The 18,173-nt window shown below is 44.5% G+C and overlaps 1 long non-coding RNA gene across 1 annotated transcript; it reads left to right on the top strand.

Moving 5' to 3' along the window:
* The first annotated feature begins 6,561 nt into the window (after nt 1-6,561).
* Nucleotides 6,562-16,427, top strand: LOC106732998 (uncharacterized). Its single transcript, XR_001369232.3, has 3 exons — nt 6,562-6,804; nt 9,997-10,101; nt 13,319-16,427. It is a non-coding gene; the product is annotated as an uncharacterized LOC106732998 (long non-coding RNA).
* Nucleotides 16,428-18,173: the final 1,746 nt, after the last annotated feature.

Raw genomic sequence — 18,173 nt, forward strand, 5'->3', positions numbered from 1 at the left:
GTGACGTGGGCTAATATTTGGGACTATGTGAGTTACTTCTGTTGGGGAAGAAACTGATGATAGTCAGGTATTTTTCTGATACCAGCCACTTATTTACAAAGAATGTACTTAAAGTGACTATGTTCAGGGAAACAGGACAATCAAACATGAGGCAGTTTCTATATTCACCACGCCACACCTTTTTCCAGTCAGCATTCTGCCTCAAAAGCTCTCTAGCCTTTTTCTGAGGGCCATTGTGTCTTGGTGTATACATTAGACACATAGGCTATGTCTACACCCGCGGCTTCTTGCGCAAGTACAGTCGTTCTTGCGCAAGAATTCGCAGAACGTCCACACTGCCCGCCCCCTCTTGCACAAGGACATTTACAGTATAGCATGGTAAGAGAAGGCTTCCTGCACAAGAGCTACGCTCTTTTTTAACAGGTGTAAGCCCTCTTGCACAGGAGCTCTTGCATAAGAGGGTAGTGTGCACACTCGGCAGGGATTTCTTGTGCAAGAAAGCCCTATGGCTAAAATGACCATCAGAGCTTTCTTGCGCACGAGAGCATCCACACTGCCATGAGTGCTCTTGCACAAAAGCACAGCTCACACATGACAGTGTGGATGTTTTCTTGCACAAGAACCCTTGCACAAGATGTTTTTGCGCAAGGAGCTGCCAGTGTAGACATAGCCATACTGTGCATACCTGATATTAAATCATCCCCCAGTTCCTGCATTTGCTTTCAGTCTAGTCTTTGGGTGGCTGCTACTGTTCTTTCAGGGTCACTAAACAAAGAAGCAATTAATTATTCCTTCATTTAACCTGAATATAGCATGGCTAGTACCAGAGTTGTTGACTCAAGTCCCACAACTTGAACTTGAGTCCGACTTAAGTTACCTAGGTTACTCGACTTGAGACTCGACTCGGGTTCATTGTTTGTGACTTGAGACTCGACTTGAGACTTGCTAATTTTGTTAAATCGACTTGGTGAAAAAATTGTCTGAAAATGCCGATATTGATGGCTTGTACAAAAGTGACTTGACATTTTTTAAAATTAAGACTTGAGACTCGACTTGGGACTTGACTAGAAAGTGACTTCAGGGACTCGAGACTCGACTTGAGACTTTAACTATAACACTTGAGACTTGACTTGGACTTGACAATGACGACTTGAAGACAACACTGGCTAGTACACACAATTTCAAGAATGTGGTGGTAATGCCCACAGATCAAGGCCACATTTGCTGAAGGCCATCAAACCTCCAGCAGAAAAGTTCTTAATGGGACTGTTACAAAGTGATTTACTCACATGTGTGTTGGCAGGCTTTCAAAAGAAATTAGCTTCCTTATAAAAATGGCAGGGAGGGGGCAGGAGGGTGTACACAGAAGAATCATCAGCCATACTAATTAACTCTTTTGTTTTCTAAGTGTTATGCTTTTAGCCCTATCAAGTCAATTTAGGCTATTCAAGTCAGCCTGGTAGAATCTTTTTAGAAGTGCAAAGACAAACTGGAAATATTTGTCCAAAACAGGAAACTTTGAAAATATTCTTTATTTCTTTGAAAATATTATTCAGTTACAATTTCAATTTATGGCAAAAATATAATTATATAAAACTCTGCCAAGCAAACACTAACTACTCGGTGCAGTGCTTACAGCCATGAATGGATCCAGTGAAGTCTGAGAAGACAAAGTCAGTGAAACTCCTCATAGCAGCAAACTTTATGCCCTGTGGTCAACTAAACTAATACTTTTAAAACCAAACCCACTCAGGTATGCCACTGGAACAGAGAAGATTTTGTGATGCTAGATCTGCTATATTTGTATAATTTTATATAATTTATATATATTTTTGCTGTAAATACCTTTATTTCAATTACATTTAAAATGATGTTATAGGAAAAAAAAGAGACTCAATGGAGATGGTTTATGCTAGACTTCAATTCAGAACATGTTTTATGCCAGCATTTTGATCCTCTTTAGGGACAAAGTATATAAATGACACACTCTAGCCATCCTAATTTATAGCATCAGAAGCCAGGTCCTAAGTTTCCACTAAGCTGCAGGGCCGCACACTTGCCTATTTAGCACTGTGCAGGTACTCAAGACTCTATCCAGGAACCTACTTCAGTTAGACGAGGGCTGCCCCACTCCTGCCCCCAGCCTAGCCTGGCTTCTAATATGCCATTGCTATGGGGGCGAGTGAGCGTTCTGAAGCAAAAACCAGATGAAACCCAGTCATAGCTGTGGAGCGCCAAACCACCTTCAACTCAAACCTGCTGGAACAGGGAAGAGACACCTATCCTGCCACTTCAGCTGCTGAGCTACCATAGTAGGGAGAGAGGCCTTCCCTCGCTAGCCCTAGTGTTGCTGCAAGGAGAGAAAGATGGGGGAGTCCTCTCTCCTTTTGGTAGTCCTAGAGCATACTCCTTCACCCCAAACCCCTCTGCCCATCCCCACCCTATAGACTGCACCCTCTGTCCCAGCCCTGAGCCTCTTATTCCCAGTCCCACCCCAGAGCCAGAGCCACCAGCTACAGCCCTCCCCCTCCTGTGCCCCAATCCTCTGCCTCAGGTCAAGGCCCCTCCCACACTCAGAACCCCTTGACCTCACCCCTGCCACAAGACTTTCATTATATGCACCAATATGAAGGTGCTGTTACACACCACCTCCATATTGGTGCAATAACAAAATTAATTCTGCTGAGGGGGTGGGGAAAATTAGAGGGAACACTGACAGTGGGGGACTCTGCCATTCCTGACTGTCCCAGGCTGAAGTCACGGAGACATGACTTCTGCGACCTTTGAGACAAAATTGTAGCCTTAATCATGCACTCGTACTTATCTCTGACCAACCAGTATCTAATCAGAAACTCCAGAGTATTTCTTAGTAGAGATTAGTCTTTTTACTCAACTTTTACAACCTTGACAACTTGTCAGTCAATGTTTGATGACAATTGCAGGTGTACTCACATGGACTGCTCCTGTTAGTGGTCTGCCACTACTTAGTCACTACTCAGTCCTATCATGATTTAAAAGAGGAAACAACAGCTAACCTAGCTAGCTAGTGGGGAAAAAATATAAATTGCTTATTTTACGAGCTAAATTATGAAATGATAACTCAGGAAGTTTTCTCACATTGGTGAGAGATGACTAAGGGGGAAAACAGGTGCACATAGCTAGTGTAAGTGAATTTATTTGAGAATACAATCCAAAGAATGCAAAGGAGGAATGTCAACAGATTTTTAAGAAGAGATTGAAACAGACCATGCTCCTTTGTTGAATTTTGGGATCTTTGGGATCTTGGATGAGGACATGAAGATTTAGGTGACCACAAGGAATCACTTGTTCTAATTCATGTTCACTAACATTTGTTATTCAGCAAAATAAGTTGAATTGAGCCTGCTTCCTTTTTGACTACTGTTTTATTTACATTTTGTATAGGTATCCAAATGTCCTGGGATATGAGCGAGGAGAAATTCACCAAATTGTTGCTACACATTTTTAAGTGGTAATGGCTGCTTGGGAGATTGAAATATTGTTACATTCAAACAGATGCATTCACTGAACTTTTTCCTAGACAAGGGAGTTTATTTCGGTGGTATTTCTTTCATGGGCTGCTCTCTCAGGCTACATTTAGGGATGCAAATCAAGCATATCGAAATTGCTAATGAAGCAGGGATTTAAATATCCCGTGCTTCATTAGCATAAACATGGCTGCTGCTTTTTTTCTAAATGGAGTTTTTAAAAAAAAAAACAGTGGTCTAGATGCAGATCTATCGAAAATAAACCCTTTTTAGACAGATCTGCATTCCTCAAAAAATGAGGTTTACAGGATCTGTCGAAAAAGGGTTTATTTTCGACAGATCCGCATCTAGACTGCCATTTTTTTTTGAAAAAACTCCATTTAAAAAAAGCGGTGGCCATGCTTATGCTAATGAGGCACAGGTTATTTAAATCCCTGCTTCATTAGCAATTTCGATGTGCCTAATCTACATCTCTGTCGAGAGAGAGGTGTAGTCTAGACATGCCCTCAGATACTTCACTGACTGCTGCAGATGGAGGAGATGTGGGGTATTTCAGAGAGAAGAATTTTGCTTCGCCTCTTCACCTTCCTTGGTTTTGTAAGACCATTCACTTTTTTTTTAATTTATGGGTTTTTTAATCTCCTTTTTGTGGTAGTATTAATTAGGGAGTCTCAAATAAGAAAAAATTTAAAAAGGTCTGGCACAATTAACAGCATCCCTTCACTGACCTTATGTCAACTCCAAACTGATATAGAGCCCCAGAAAAGCAGTTAGAAACTTTGAGTTTCTCCTCAGATTTAAAACAAAGATGATTTCCGTCAGAATTAATAAGTGGAAAATTAAATTTGGTCCTGGATTACAAATGTTTATATGTGAAATGTTCACATTTCAATTCAAAATTCTTGGGTGTGTTCGTTAATCCTTCACAATAGGGCCTAATGATAATAGAGTCAAGAAGCATGTCAATAACTCCAGCACAGCAAATGTGATGTTAAGAGTAAGCAGCATTCCTTCTCTTTGGGTACACCTACACAGCAGCATTATCTAATATATAAAGGAGAATGTTTGTAAGTTTGTGCGCTAATAACTTGGACACTATAAGAGCTACCACAACCAAACTTTGCATGGGATAACCTTTCCTCCAGGAGAAGGTTTTAAGGTACTTTTGGACCCAATTGGGCCAGAGCTCAAGCTGTAAAAATAAAGTAACCTGCCACACTGTGCTGCAGGGGCTGCCCCACCCACGCTAGGTCCCGTGCCCGCCACCTGCGGCCCCCAGCACCATCCAGGACTTGCCCCCTCCTATCCACAAGGTTACATAAGTGACCCTCTTCTTCCCCCCCCACCCCCCGCGCCGGCACGCAGTGCCCCAACCTCCACGTGCACAACAACTCAGGCACCCACTCTGCTCCCCTGGGCACCTGCAGCCCCGGGCACAAGCTGGGGTGCCCCTCCCGCAGGTAACCTCCCTTCCACCCAGGGTCGCACCCCCTCCCTTCTCCAGGGATGATGCAGACCTATATTTTAACCCCTATAGAAATCAGTGCAACTTTTCTACCATTCAAAAAAGATAATGGACTACTGTTTTTCTACATTTTGTTTCTCCAGTTTCCCGAGCAACGCCGGGTAACTCCAGCTAGTTTCAGAATAACTGACATAGCTGCAGTTGTGTAGCTTAATTTGATTTTAGCCCTACTATATAGAGGTACCGTTAGATTAAAGAGATTTTCAGGAAACACTAACAGTGATCATTCTGAAAGGGAAAAATGATTTTCATCCTCTGACACTTGATGACTGTGAATCGAGTGAGCAGCAGTCTGATTTTTAGAAGCTGCCCCTTTAAAACATGAAATAATGCATTATATACTTTTCCTGTGGAATGGATAGACATAATATTGAAATAATAAAATTAAATATGGATACAATTCACATGTATCATTCTAAACAGTATCATTCTAACCAGAGATACTCTGCTCTACAAGGTACACAGCTCCATCTGTTGTCTCAGCTCAGCCATACGACATATTTCTTACGTAGAAAGAGCTGTGTAATATTAACCTCTTGTTCCGTAATTGAATTGCTTTAGAGCAGCAAACAAATATACAGCCCTAAAATGAAAGTGTGTTTGTATGGAGTCATACGAAAATGTTATAAGATCCACCAGGAAAAGATATTGTTCCTATTTGTTTCCTCTCTAGCTGTGTACCTATGCCACACTTAAGTTCAGGGTTTCTGTGCTGCAACCCCAGCAGACATTACCAGGGGCCAATCAGAAGAGAGGTGAGGGAATAACTAGTGAATCCATCACTATGCAGAGCCAAAAGCAAACCACCTCGCCTCACCCCATACTGCCAGGGGACTGGAACAATTAGTATAGTGGAGGTGCTGGGAGCCATTGAACCAAACTTTAAACCCTGTATACAATGCATACCCCTTCAAGCCAGGGACTGCTGCAATACCTCCCTGCACCACAGTTCCAGCACCTTTACGCACTCCCGTCCACCCACCCAGCCCCCTTACAGCTATTACAGCTCCTGGGCTTCCTGAGGGGTGGAAGAATGTCAGGAGGAACCAAAAGAACTATTCAGGATATTTGCAAAGTGATTTTAAGTGCTTTTTGTGTTTTTAATAACCAGCCCTAAGAAAACTCTATGCATCTGATAAAACTAAATGGGAAAATGATCCCAGTATCTGCCATCAATGGCCAGAGCAATCAAAAGGTGCCTTATGAAAACTCCCCTGTGAATGTCTCACTTTGGGACTCCTGTTCTTCTTGTGCCAGGAACAGTCTGGCCTAATTTATTTGCCGTAAACCTGGGCAACCTCACTCTATCCTATCTTTTGTAAGTGATCCTGGTTTTTGCCTCCTCAAACAGGCACATTCAGAGCCCCACCCTCTCCCTACATCTACAGGAAAAGAGATTCTGTTTTCAGAATGAGAAAATGTGAGGAGCGAAATAATGTGCGCTTGATGGCTAAATAGTTAATCAGATCCTGAAAAAAATTAACTGCCTGCAGAAAACAATACTTACATGTGGGTATGTTTAAAATGTACATTATTTTTAATTTAAATTTGATCCACTACAACTGTGGATAACTCAGGAAGCTTACACTTTTCCTAGTTTATTAGGGCACTACAACTGACACTGCAGTAAGGAAGAATTTGGACATCGATTGCTGGAAAAATATGGACAGCATAAGCGAGGCCAGTTCTGGAAGGAATTTCAGCTTCACTTCAGGAGGTTCAGCTCAACAATTTCTGAAGCACAAAGCAGATGAATTCAGAATAAGCAGCAAGGTATGAAATCACCTCCTGTATGTGATAGATGTTACATCACAGGAAGGGGAAATGAAAGGCTCAGAAGGGTGGGAGAAAGGAGAAGAGAAAAGCACTGAAATGGGTGCTGCAGAGAGACGAGACAGTGTACTGTGACATGCCATTACTACAGTCTGCAACTCGATAAACACTTGCTGTACCTGCAGGGAATGGCAAACCCCTCTTCCATATTCCCAGGGTATGTTTTTTATAGGCAGTCTGTTTGTTATACTTTATTTTTGATAGTGTGTAACATCTCACCGGGCCCAGTTCTGATGAATGACAGTGCAGCACCATGTTGCTGATCCAGACAGCTATCTGAAAGGTACTACATCTTATTGTAGTAACTGGTATTGTAATAAGCAGTATTAGGACTTCTTGTAGTGAGTATATTTTATTTCTCAGGAAGGTTTACATTGAGATTCCCCCTCCTCCTGTTACTTCTGCTCTTTTAAGTCCCCACCCCCACATAAATCCTCCATTCCAGCAAAGGAGAGATGAGAGTGAGCCCCCTGGAGCCAGAGGTAATGCTAGCCCATTGGAGGCCCTAACCAGGAATTTTTGCAGGATCCTGTCACAGGGCAGACTCACTGCCACAGCACCTCCTGCCAATAGACCTGGAAAATAGCTTAACCCACAGGGTGCCTCCCTCTGGCTGGAGTCTTCCTGTGTCCTCACTCCAGTATCAGAACCAGGTCACTCCCAGACCCTGACATCCTCTGGCAGTGCCCACTCCAGTATCTCTCAGCCCCCTTCTGGGGGGCCCCCCTTCCCAGGAGCTCCCCAATCCTCCTATACCCACCTTGCCTCAGTGACCCACTGCCAGTCTTCATCTAGCCCCTGCCACAGGGGCACACTTTAGTCTGCAATGGCCACTCATCATTGGCAAGGGGGTGTGGGCCTGCTGCCTTTGCCTATGCTGGCTGCCTCCCCCTGCAGCCCTAGCACTCTCAGGCCTTGCTTCAGGCCCTGCAGCCTGGGAGTGAGGTACGGCCAGAGCTCCCCTGCACTGCCTGCCTTTCCCCAGCACTGCTCTGTCTTGGGAAGCCTCCAAGCTTTCTTAGCAGCCACATCCTTCCTACTCCCCCAGCTAGAACAAGTCTGTCTCCCTTCCTTCCTCTGGCAGCCCTTATTTATACAGCCCCCAACTGGGCCCTAATTGGCAGTAATCTGCTTCAGCTGCGGGCTTTGCTCTCAACCCTTTCCCAGGACAGGTTTTACCTTTAACGGGTCAGTGCAGGGCAGATGCCCCATCACAGACCCCAACATACAACACAAGAAAATGTGTATGAGAAGCCCCCCTTGAGCAGGCCTTAAGCAACTGCTTATACTGCTTATGCCTAGTGCTGGCTCCGCATAGAGCACATCAGACAAGTTATACCTCAAAATCTTGTGCACGTTATACCTATTCTCTCTCGGTCTGGCAAGTCTCCGACAAACTCGGCAACCATCTCCAAACTCTGGGCAGGGTGGCAACACCAATAACTGTTCTATGTTTGACTTCAGGGTCCAAAAGCAAAAAAGAGAGAGAGAAAAAATCCACACCTCCAGGCTGGGCAGCAATTTGTGTGCAGATTTGGGGCTTGAAGTCATATAAGGAGAGGGGGAGAGAGAGAGAGAGTGTGTGTGTGTGTGTAACGCAATATCCAGTATGTTGCTTACAAGTGATGACTTAAAGTGAAGGAATCAGAACAGAAGAATGAGTGAGGAGAGGTGGTTTAGAAAACCTTTCTCTAGAGCAACAAACCACATGCACAGATTCAATTTCAAACGTGCTGTTGCTGTGCAAATGAGATATACGTATACTGGGGCAAATACTTCCCTCCTTATGTGTGGGACTCACCCTGTATTCAAGCAGATAGTTACACATGGGCTACGTCTACACTGGCCCCTTTTACGAAAGGGGCATGCTAATTTTAAACTTTGTAATAGGGAAATCCGCGTGGGATTTAAATAAAGATGTCCGCCGCTTTTTTCCGGCTTGGGAGTAGGAATAAGAGATCCTCCGGAAAAGGGATTTATTCCGGAGGATTGGGCCAGTCTAGACGCTTTTTTCTGGCTTTTCCCCAAGTCGGAAAAAAGCAGCGGATATCTTTATTTAAATCCCGCGGGGGATATTTAAATCCCCCGCGGATTTCCCTATTACGAAGTTTAAAATTAGCATGCCCCTTTCGTAAAAGGGGCCAGTGTAGACGTAGCCATATTGAAAAGGCAATAATATTTTTAAAAGCCCAAAAATATTTGTATAAGACAGGGTTCTAATACAACATGGTAGTCTTTCTTTTCCACCTCATAAGAACAAAAGAATGGCCGTACTGGGTCAGACCAAAGGTCCATCTAGCCCAGTAGCCTTTCTGCCAACAGTGGCCAGCACCAGAAGAAGATTAATTTTCTTTCCCCCATTCTCTTCCTCCTGTTGCCTTTTGTGATCTACTGCTGACATAATACAGTGCTTAATATGTGCTATGTGATGAAGAAACATACTAATGGCAACCACCACAATGGTCAAGAAAATTTTCTAAAAAACTATTTCATATACCCTACAGGTTATTTTAGTGTCTAACAACTAATAGATTCTGGCAAGTGTCCACTAAATTGTTTCATTTGAAGTTGTCGTGTTTATGTCGGAATCAATAATTTAACAGTTTGTATGAAAACATTTACACCAATCAATACCAGCACCCAAAACTCTCACACAAGTGAGGCTGAGCAATTCAATAAAAATAATCACAATGTCTCCAGAGCATTCATATAGAGTGGGTATGTTTCTAAAGGGCTTTGCAGTGATCAGATTTTGTCACTATATTATCTGATATTTTTATCAATGACCTCAGTAATACAGAACACCCTGGATTGCTTGGTAAGCTGGGTGCAAGCAAAAAATATGCATTTCAATATGATGAAATACAAGGTCTTAACATAGGGACAAAGAACGCAAACCATATTTACAAGTTGGGGAACTCTATCCTGGGAACCAGTGACTCTGAAAAGGATGTGGGGGTCACGGTGGATTGTCAGATGAACATAAGCTCCTATTGCAAAGCTGTGGTCGAAAGAACAAATGCTGTCCTTGGGTGTATAAACAGGGGAATCTCGAGTAGGGAGATTATATTATTTGTATATAACCTCCCTGTATTTGATTTTCATGTACTGCTGCTGAAATGTTGTCTCCAGTTCTGATGCCCACAATTCAGGAAGGATGTTGACAAATCAGAGGGGGTTCAGAGAAGAGCCACAACAAGAATTCAAGGATAGAGATTTATAGTGAGACTCAAGCAGGTCAGTCTATTTAGTTTAACAAAGAAGAGGTTTCATGGGCCATTTGAGTACTAGGTTTCTACATTGGGAACAAATATTTAATAAAGGGCTCTTCAGTCTAGCAAAGACAAGTATAACAAGATGCAGTGGCTGCAACCTGAAACTAGGCAAATTCAAATTAGAAATAAGGTGCACATTTTTAACAGTAGAACAATTTATCTAGCATTGCCATGGATTCTCCATCACCGGCCATTTTAAAATCTAGACAGGGTATTTTTCTAAAATAGATACTGCAGTTGAAACTGGAAAGTAAGCCTGTGTTATACAGAAAGTCAGACTACAGGTTCACTGTGAACCGTTCTGGCCTTCTAGTCTATGACTATTATGGGCACACTTTCAATACATCTAATTTTAATTCTAAAATTTCAATAAAAATATTCATCTATAACAGGCATCAGATAAGAATGGAGGCAAGTATACAAAACACGCACAGACTTGAGGAAGAGAGACTTCACTCTTCCTCTAAGGCAGGGGTGGGCAAAGGGGCCTCTGTGGGCTGCATCCGGCCCACCAAGAAGGTGGATCCAGCCCGCGGAGGCCCTGCTGCTCCCCTGCTCACTGGCCAATTAGGACCTGGGGGCAGGGGAGCACATGAAGCCTCCTCCCACCCTGCCAAGAGCACGTGGCATTTTGAAATGCCACATGCTGCTCGCAGGGCGGGGGGAAGAACAGAGGAGGCTTTGCATGTGCTCTCCCGCCCCCAGACCAATCAGGGCCTGGGGGCGGGGGAGCTTCATGAAGCTTACTTTGCCCTGGCCCAGCCCTGCGAGGAGCCTGTGGCATTTCAAAGTGCCACATGTCCCTTGCATGGGTGCCTAGTGGGAAGGGGGGGCAAAAGGTCTCTCCCACCCCCAGACCAATCATGGTCTGGGGGTGGGGTATCCCCGCTCTATTCCCGTTTAGGCCCCCGGGCAAAAATTATTGCCCACCCCTGCTCTAAGGCCGGATCTTCACACCAGTTTTGAACTATTTTAGCTGGTGTTTGGTTTGGTTTTTACTGAAAAAATTATATCAGTGGAACATCTAGAGTGGACACTGTTACAACGGTACAAAGGTGCCTTTTGCCAACATAGCTCATTCCCCCGGATTTAGCCAAATGACATATAACAGTATAAACTTTTGTATGCCAGCATAACTGTGATCACATACAAGGTATATCTACATTGTAGTGTTTTTCTGGAAGAAAAAGCTGTTTTTCCAGAAAAACAATACTTGCATCCACACTGCCATTGAGTTCAAAAAAAATGAAGGGGGTTTTCTGACAGCAGTAAACCTCATTCTATGGGGAAGAAGCCTTTTTCCGAAAAAGCATTTTCGGAAAAAGGTATGTGTGGACACAGAAGAGGAAGTTTTTTCAAAAGAAGAGGCCTCCAGGAAAAAATACAGGTGCCCTGCTGGCTACTCCATCCAAACTAATCACAACTCTATGGGCTCATCTAGACTACAGTAGAATGTCGAAAGAGGATGTGACAATTCCACAAGAATTTGCAGATCTTCTTCCAATCTCACTTTCAAAAGCGGAGCTTTCAAAAGTGAAAATACTTTAGACGTGGCTTTTTTGGCAAAACCCCCCTTCATCGAAAAGCCACATAAACCTCATTTTTTGAGGAAGAGCGGCTTTTCGACAAAGGGGGGTCATGAAAAAGCCGTGTCTAAACTACTGTCACTTTTGAAAGCTCTGCTTTCGAAAGTGAGGTGGGAAGAAGATATGCAAATTCCGCAGGAATTTGCATATCCTCTTCTGATGCTCTTGTGTAGTCTAGCTGAGCCCTATAGTTCCTGTCTCCTGCCAGCTCTTAAAGGTGCAGGCACCCGCGACAAGCCTTGCGGCAGGAAGCTGGCCCTGGGAGCTGCACCTCACCACACGACACTGACTGCCACACAAATTTGGACCCATGGCCCAGCCTCAAGCCCCCCCCAAGACCTCCCTGGCCTTCACAGGGAGAACCACCAGGGCTCCCAGGACCCATCCAGGGGCACCAAACATCTTGGTCTGGGGCACAGATCCTGTCCCTCCTGGAGCTGTGGGGTGAGGAGGACACCCTGCAGGATCTCCACTCCCAGAGGTGAAATGCCGACATCTATGGCCAGAAGGCCAAGGCTCTGGCTGGGAGGCGACACCCGCACCTGCACATTAGAACAAGTGAGGAGCAAAGTAAAAGAGCTCCACCAGGGCTATGCCAGGGCCAGGGAGTACAGCTCTCACTCCAGGGCAGGACCCCACTCCTGCCCCTACTACCAGGAGCTCCACCAAATCCTGGGAGGTGGGGAAGTCCTTTCCCCACCTGTGGTGGAGGACTTGGGGCTAGAGATGCCCATCGTTGCCCACCCAAAGCTCCCTGACAAGGACGACGACGAGCTGCAGGAGGAGGAGGAGGAGAAGGCCAGCATGGTCACCCTCACCCCAGGGCCTAGAGATCTCCCAGGCTTCCTCTGGGGGGAGGGGGAGGAGGAGGAGGAGGAGAGGGATCTTCAGATGAATGCTCTCAGTTTGTCACACACGGGGGGGTTGGGGAGGCAGGCGCAGAGGGGATGGGGTCTGATCTTCACTCAGCCTGCTTGGCCTGGACATCATGCTGCACTCTGTGCACACAGAAACACGTGCTGCACAAGTCTGCACCATGCAGCCTCAGGAGGCAGCCCCAGAGCAACCCCAGGCTCCCACTCACCGGCTCTGGGGAGCCCCACACAGGTCTGAACCCTGAGGGGGGATGACACCCTTCCATCCTCCCACCACCAGCCACCACTGGAAGCAGGCTGGGCACAAGGGCGCATGTACAACCCCACACAGACTGAGGAGTGCCACACACAGCACATGGGCATGTGGCACCACCCACTCCCACAGAGCGCTGCCAGGGGCAGGTGTGTGTGTGGGCCCCATGGAAGGCCAGGCTGCTCCAGGCCCCTCCCCTGCCCTTGGGATCCCAGTGTGGCTGGACACTTCCCTTGCCTGCTTGTCCATGGGATGGCTGGGGTTGGGGGGAGAAGTGTGGTCCCCTGGCCACTTCAGGGCCTCTCTGAGGTAGGGCCCGCTGTGCAAGCTACACATGGTTTTGCTCTCAGGACCTCTTCATCCTCTGGCCTGAAGTCTCCTGCTTGCAGCTCACAGAGGAGGGCAGGGCCTCAGAGACAGTGTCTGCATGGATGACTGACGCCTCTCCCTCTTTATTCTCCACAGCCAGACCAGCCATCAGTGAGGAGTGATCCACCCCATCAGAGGCAGCCACCCGACCCTGGGGGAATCGCAAGTGCAGGAGGGTCCACAAGGACCTCATAAGAGAGCATGAGACCATCCTGCATGACATGCAGCAAACCCTGGCCCAGAAGGTCCAGGATGGTGCCCAGTGGCAGACCCGCAGATGAGACCAGCTTGTGGGGCAGGGCAACAATATTTGTGCCACCATCAGAGAAATGATGGCACACCCGGCTCCTGTCCTTGCTCCTGACGCCCAGCCTCCTCTGCCCCGCCTCTGCCCCCTTCCCATGTCCCTCTGCCATCCCTGACCCCACTTCAGTCCCCCCTCCTGCCCACCTCCCTTTGTCCCAGGCCCCTCCCACCCCTGAGATCCCTGGACCCGAGATGGCACTTCCAGCCGCACCATGTTCCACTCCCAGCCCTGAGCCCCCTTCTCCCTCCTCAGTCCAGGTTCTCAGCTGCCCTCCACCCTGCCCAGTTATTTTTCTGAAAAAAAATACAAAGGTTTTGTTTTTCAATCCCAAACAGGTGTATTTATTGAGAGTACAGGGAAGTGGGGAAGGGAGAGGGAAAAGCATAGGGGGGCAGGCCTCTAGTGGGGAGGCCCTGGGGAGAGTTACTGGGGTCCTTGAGAGAAACTCTCCCTCAGGGCCTCCATGATGCGCACCCTCACCTGTAGGGCCTGGCGGATTGCAGCTGTGTACCCTTATCTTGCTTTAAGTTATGATAAGAGGAAGCTGCATACCAAATTTGGTTGTCCAAGCTCTTACCATTTAGGAGTTCTTGAACAAACACAAACACTCGCAAATATATGGTAGCATTTGAATGGATAAGGTCGAAGAATTTCATTTTTACTTTACAGTTTCAATATTTCTATGAATGTATATAAGAACAGAATATAAGAGTTAAAACAAAATGCTCAGAGCTTACTAAATGGTGTGTGGGTGGGTGTGTGTGTGTGTGTGGTAAAAATTTCCTGCAGCAGGACAGAATGATGTCATCAGGCTTTCTGGCCATGAATGTGGCCAGAGAGAGTGGGATTGGCAAGCATAGTGAGCATGGGGCACAGCCCCCTTGTGCTTTTATAAGTTTGTTTCAATATTTCCCAAACTAATTTTTTAGGAAATTTCATTTCTTGAGTTTTTAATTTTTTTTTTCATATAAAAGGATATTTTGAGATGTCGTTTCCCGTGGAATGTATATTCAAGGTTTTGACCAACTCTACAAATAATACTACTGTGGCATTCCCTATGTTTGTTACAAGAAATATTTAGGGAATCCTCAAATAATGTCAGTTAGTTACAAAGGCAAGTAAAAAGTTTTTGAGCGTGTCTGCTGTACTTTTCACTGACCATGTAAAATAAAGACATGAATCACCATTCACTAATCCCTATTAAAAATGTATCACACACAGCTATTACATGTCAATGCCACAATCCTGCAGTATTTGGGACCTGCTGGAACACATTTGACCTGGGAACAAATTTTATGTTCCACTGACAGCTTTGAAATAAAAGCATTTCATTTCACACAGTAACTTTATGCGCGATGCGAAGAACATTGTGAAAATCTCCTTGTGTACAGAAACCATTCTCCCTCCACCTCCCAAGAAAGCCCATTAGGCTCAATTCTAAAAGAAATTATAAATAATTGGTCACATTTTTGTGTGTCAGATCATTCCAAACTTAAGGCTGGAGGGAGGCAAATGCCATTTCAAATACTCTTTCAATCCTATCTACTCTTTCTTCTTCTCCTATGAAGCATTCAGACAAAGGATGCCCATTATTCATCCCTCCCCTCACCAGAAAAAGAAGGGGGCACGTCACAGCAGAGGTAATCCAGCCAGAGAACCCAACCCACAGAAGAGAATGGGAGTATAAAGGCTCCCAAACTACAACTCCCAGGAGACACTGTGGCACCATTCGGAACAAAAACATTTTAAATATATATTTCACCTTAAAAGTCAGAAATTTTCTATGAAAAACTTTAATTAAAAGCAAATAACCTTTAAATGTCTCTGCAGGATAAATACCTACTTCTCTAATCAGCTCTAGTGGGGATCTCATTCCTGAACATCGTGCTTACACTTTGAGCAGCTCAGGTCAAACATTCTTTGGATCTTTCTAGTAGCTCAGTCTCATGATTTCCAGCTTGCTCATATCATTGAGAGCCCCAGAAGAGAAGGGCAGCTTGGAGTGTGTCTCACTTTGTGGTCCTCCCTCTCACCCTTTTTGCTTTGGGGTCAGGCCTGTCCTGTCCCCTCCCCATGTTGTTCCCCTATGGACTCATTCTCCTAGTCCTATGCACTTATCTCTGGGTTCCTCCTCTCAAGGTCTTGGTAGCAAACCTTCCATTAACTGTGCGCCCTCCTCTGATACTTCCTAGTTTCCCTTGTCTCCTAATGCCTGTTCAAACTGATTTGTCCTGTTTTCTTCTGGGAGGGTTTCATTTCCTTCCTTCACTTTCTTTCTCCAAACTCAGCAGTTCTCCAGGTAGGATCTAGTGTGGTTTTACAGCATCATTCCCAGCCAGTGAACACCCAAACACAGTGTCCACTAGGCCAATGGTTTTCAAAGTATAGGTTGCGACCCAGTACTGGGCCATGAAATATTAAGCACTGGGTCACTTGCAAATTTAAAATGTCACAATCTCTTAAAATACCTTTCATGTGTTGTAATAGAACAATCATTTAAATATTGCACATTTTCCTTATTGTAATAAGACATTTGTTTGCAGAGTTCCTTATGCACTTTGTATTACATGCGTACATAATGCAGCCATTTTGAATGTAATCACTGAACAACACTGCTTTCCACATAGTCAGCTTTGTTAATGCTGTCAAGACTTGTGATATAATCAACAAACCTTCATCCTGAAAAATGGATAATTTTGTAATAAGAAAAAGTTTGGAAACAGACACCAAACCCATCTACATCTGAAAATGAATGCCACCTGCAACAGAAAGTTTAATAAAAATGGACAGATTTCTGCCATGTCAACCTTGTCTGAACCACTTACTAAAAAAACAAATCATAGATAAGGCATGATGCTTTTTTGGTTTCATCAATTGTCCTATTGCAAACCAAAATCTAAAGTTACTTGCTGCGAGGTGCTTATCAACAAGAGTTAAAAACCATAAAAGCTAAAAAAACAATTAGGGTATGCCTAGACTACATCCCTCTGTTATTGTCGTACAATGAGGTATACAGGATCTGTCATCAAAGGGTTTAGTGAGCAACAGATCTGCTTCTAGACTGCCGCTTTTCATCACCAAAACTCCGTGGCGACAAAAAGCGGCTGCCATTTTTATGCTAATGAAGCACAGGATATTTAAATCCCTGCTTCATTAGCAATTTCGGTGTGTCTAATTTACATCCCTCTGGCGACAGAGAGATGTAGTCTAGACATAACCTTAGAAACAAAACATGGGGCACTCCTTGATAAGCCTCTTAAATGTTTTCAAAGGAAGCAGTGAAAATTAGATTTATCAGCACGAGTTTGGTCTGATGACTACTTTGACTGGGAAGGCAGAATTGGAAACATAGTTGGTTCCATATTATATGGCAAAGGGAAAACTGCTTGTACAGTCATCAAAAATCCAGAATCGCTGGATATGGCATGTACAATTTCCAACAAGAAGTCTAAAAGAATTGAGGAGTATTCCTCTCAATGATAACACAACATCTCGGTGAATATGTGATATTCCAGAATATTTGCGAGCCCAGATTATTACCCAATTACAGTCAGTCATGGATTCTGTTATCTGACTTGATGAGAGTACTGATATTTCAAAGTGTGCAGCACTGTTAGTTTATGTGGCCTGTATATGGCAAGATGAGTATATGGAAGACTTGCTTTGTTCTCCACATTTATCAAATAATGAAACAGGAGCACAAATTTTCTAAGCACTGAATGATTACGTGGCTGGAAGATACAAATAGGACTGCAATAATTACAAAGTAATAACAGTAAATATGACAAGTAGGAAAAGTGGAGTTATGAAAAAAATATCAGAGGGATCTGGTGATGACCGAGGTGGTTCGAATCACTGTTTCATTCACCATGAAGCTTTGGCATCCAAGGATATTTCTCCTGATCATATGGCAGTACTAAAGGAAATAGGGAAAACTGTTAGTTTCATTTAGGGAACCTCACTGACCAGCAGACTTTCTGAAATGACGTGTTAAAAAATGGGAGTGGAGCAGACTCATTTACTGTTTCACACTGAAATACGGTGGCTGACACAGGGCAGAGTGCTTACAAGGTGTATTAACTCAGAAATTAGATTCACTTTTTTCTGGCATAGAAATAGTCTAGCTTGTCATACATAGCTGGCTTTTTCACATTCTAAACAAACTGAATTTTAACTTACAAGGAAGAAGCAATGTTTTGGTTTAACACTGAGCAGGTACAAGCATTCAAAAAGTCATTACCACTCTGCAAACCATGACTGAAAAGTGATCATCTGAACTACACTATGATCCCAGCACTGTTCAGACTTATTGAGGAGAACAGCATCAGTGAATGAAATGTAAAGTGTTATACAGTTACATCTCACTGCTGTGTCTGACAATTTGAGTTGCTACTTCCCTGAAGGGGGATTTGAAAATTTGAAGGGAACGCATCAGGTGGAATCCTTTTGCTTTCAAAAGTCCAGAATCAATACTGGAGCTAAACTTGATGCCTCAGCAAGAAAAAGAGCATCTGCAACTCACCTGTGATAACCCAGAAAAAGGTGTTCTACGGGATGCTTTGTAGAAATTGTTCTAGGAATATGGAGTCCAATATTGTGCACATAGTCTGTGTACTTGGCTGTAACTAGCAGGTGTCCAGTCAG

The sequence above is a fragment of the Pelodiscus sinensis genome, chromosome 1, assembly GCF_049634645.1.
Source record: "Pelodiscus sinensis isolate JC-2024 chromosome 1, ASM4963464v1, whole genome shotgun sequence".
NCBI lineage: Eukaryota > Metazoa > Chordata > Testudines > Trionychidae > Pelodiscus > Pelodiscus sinensis.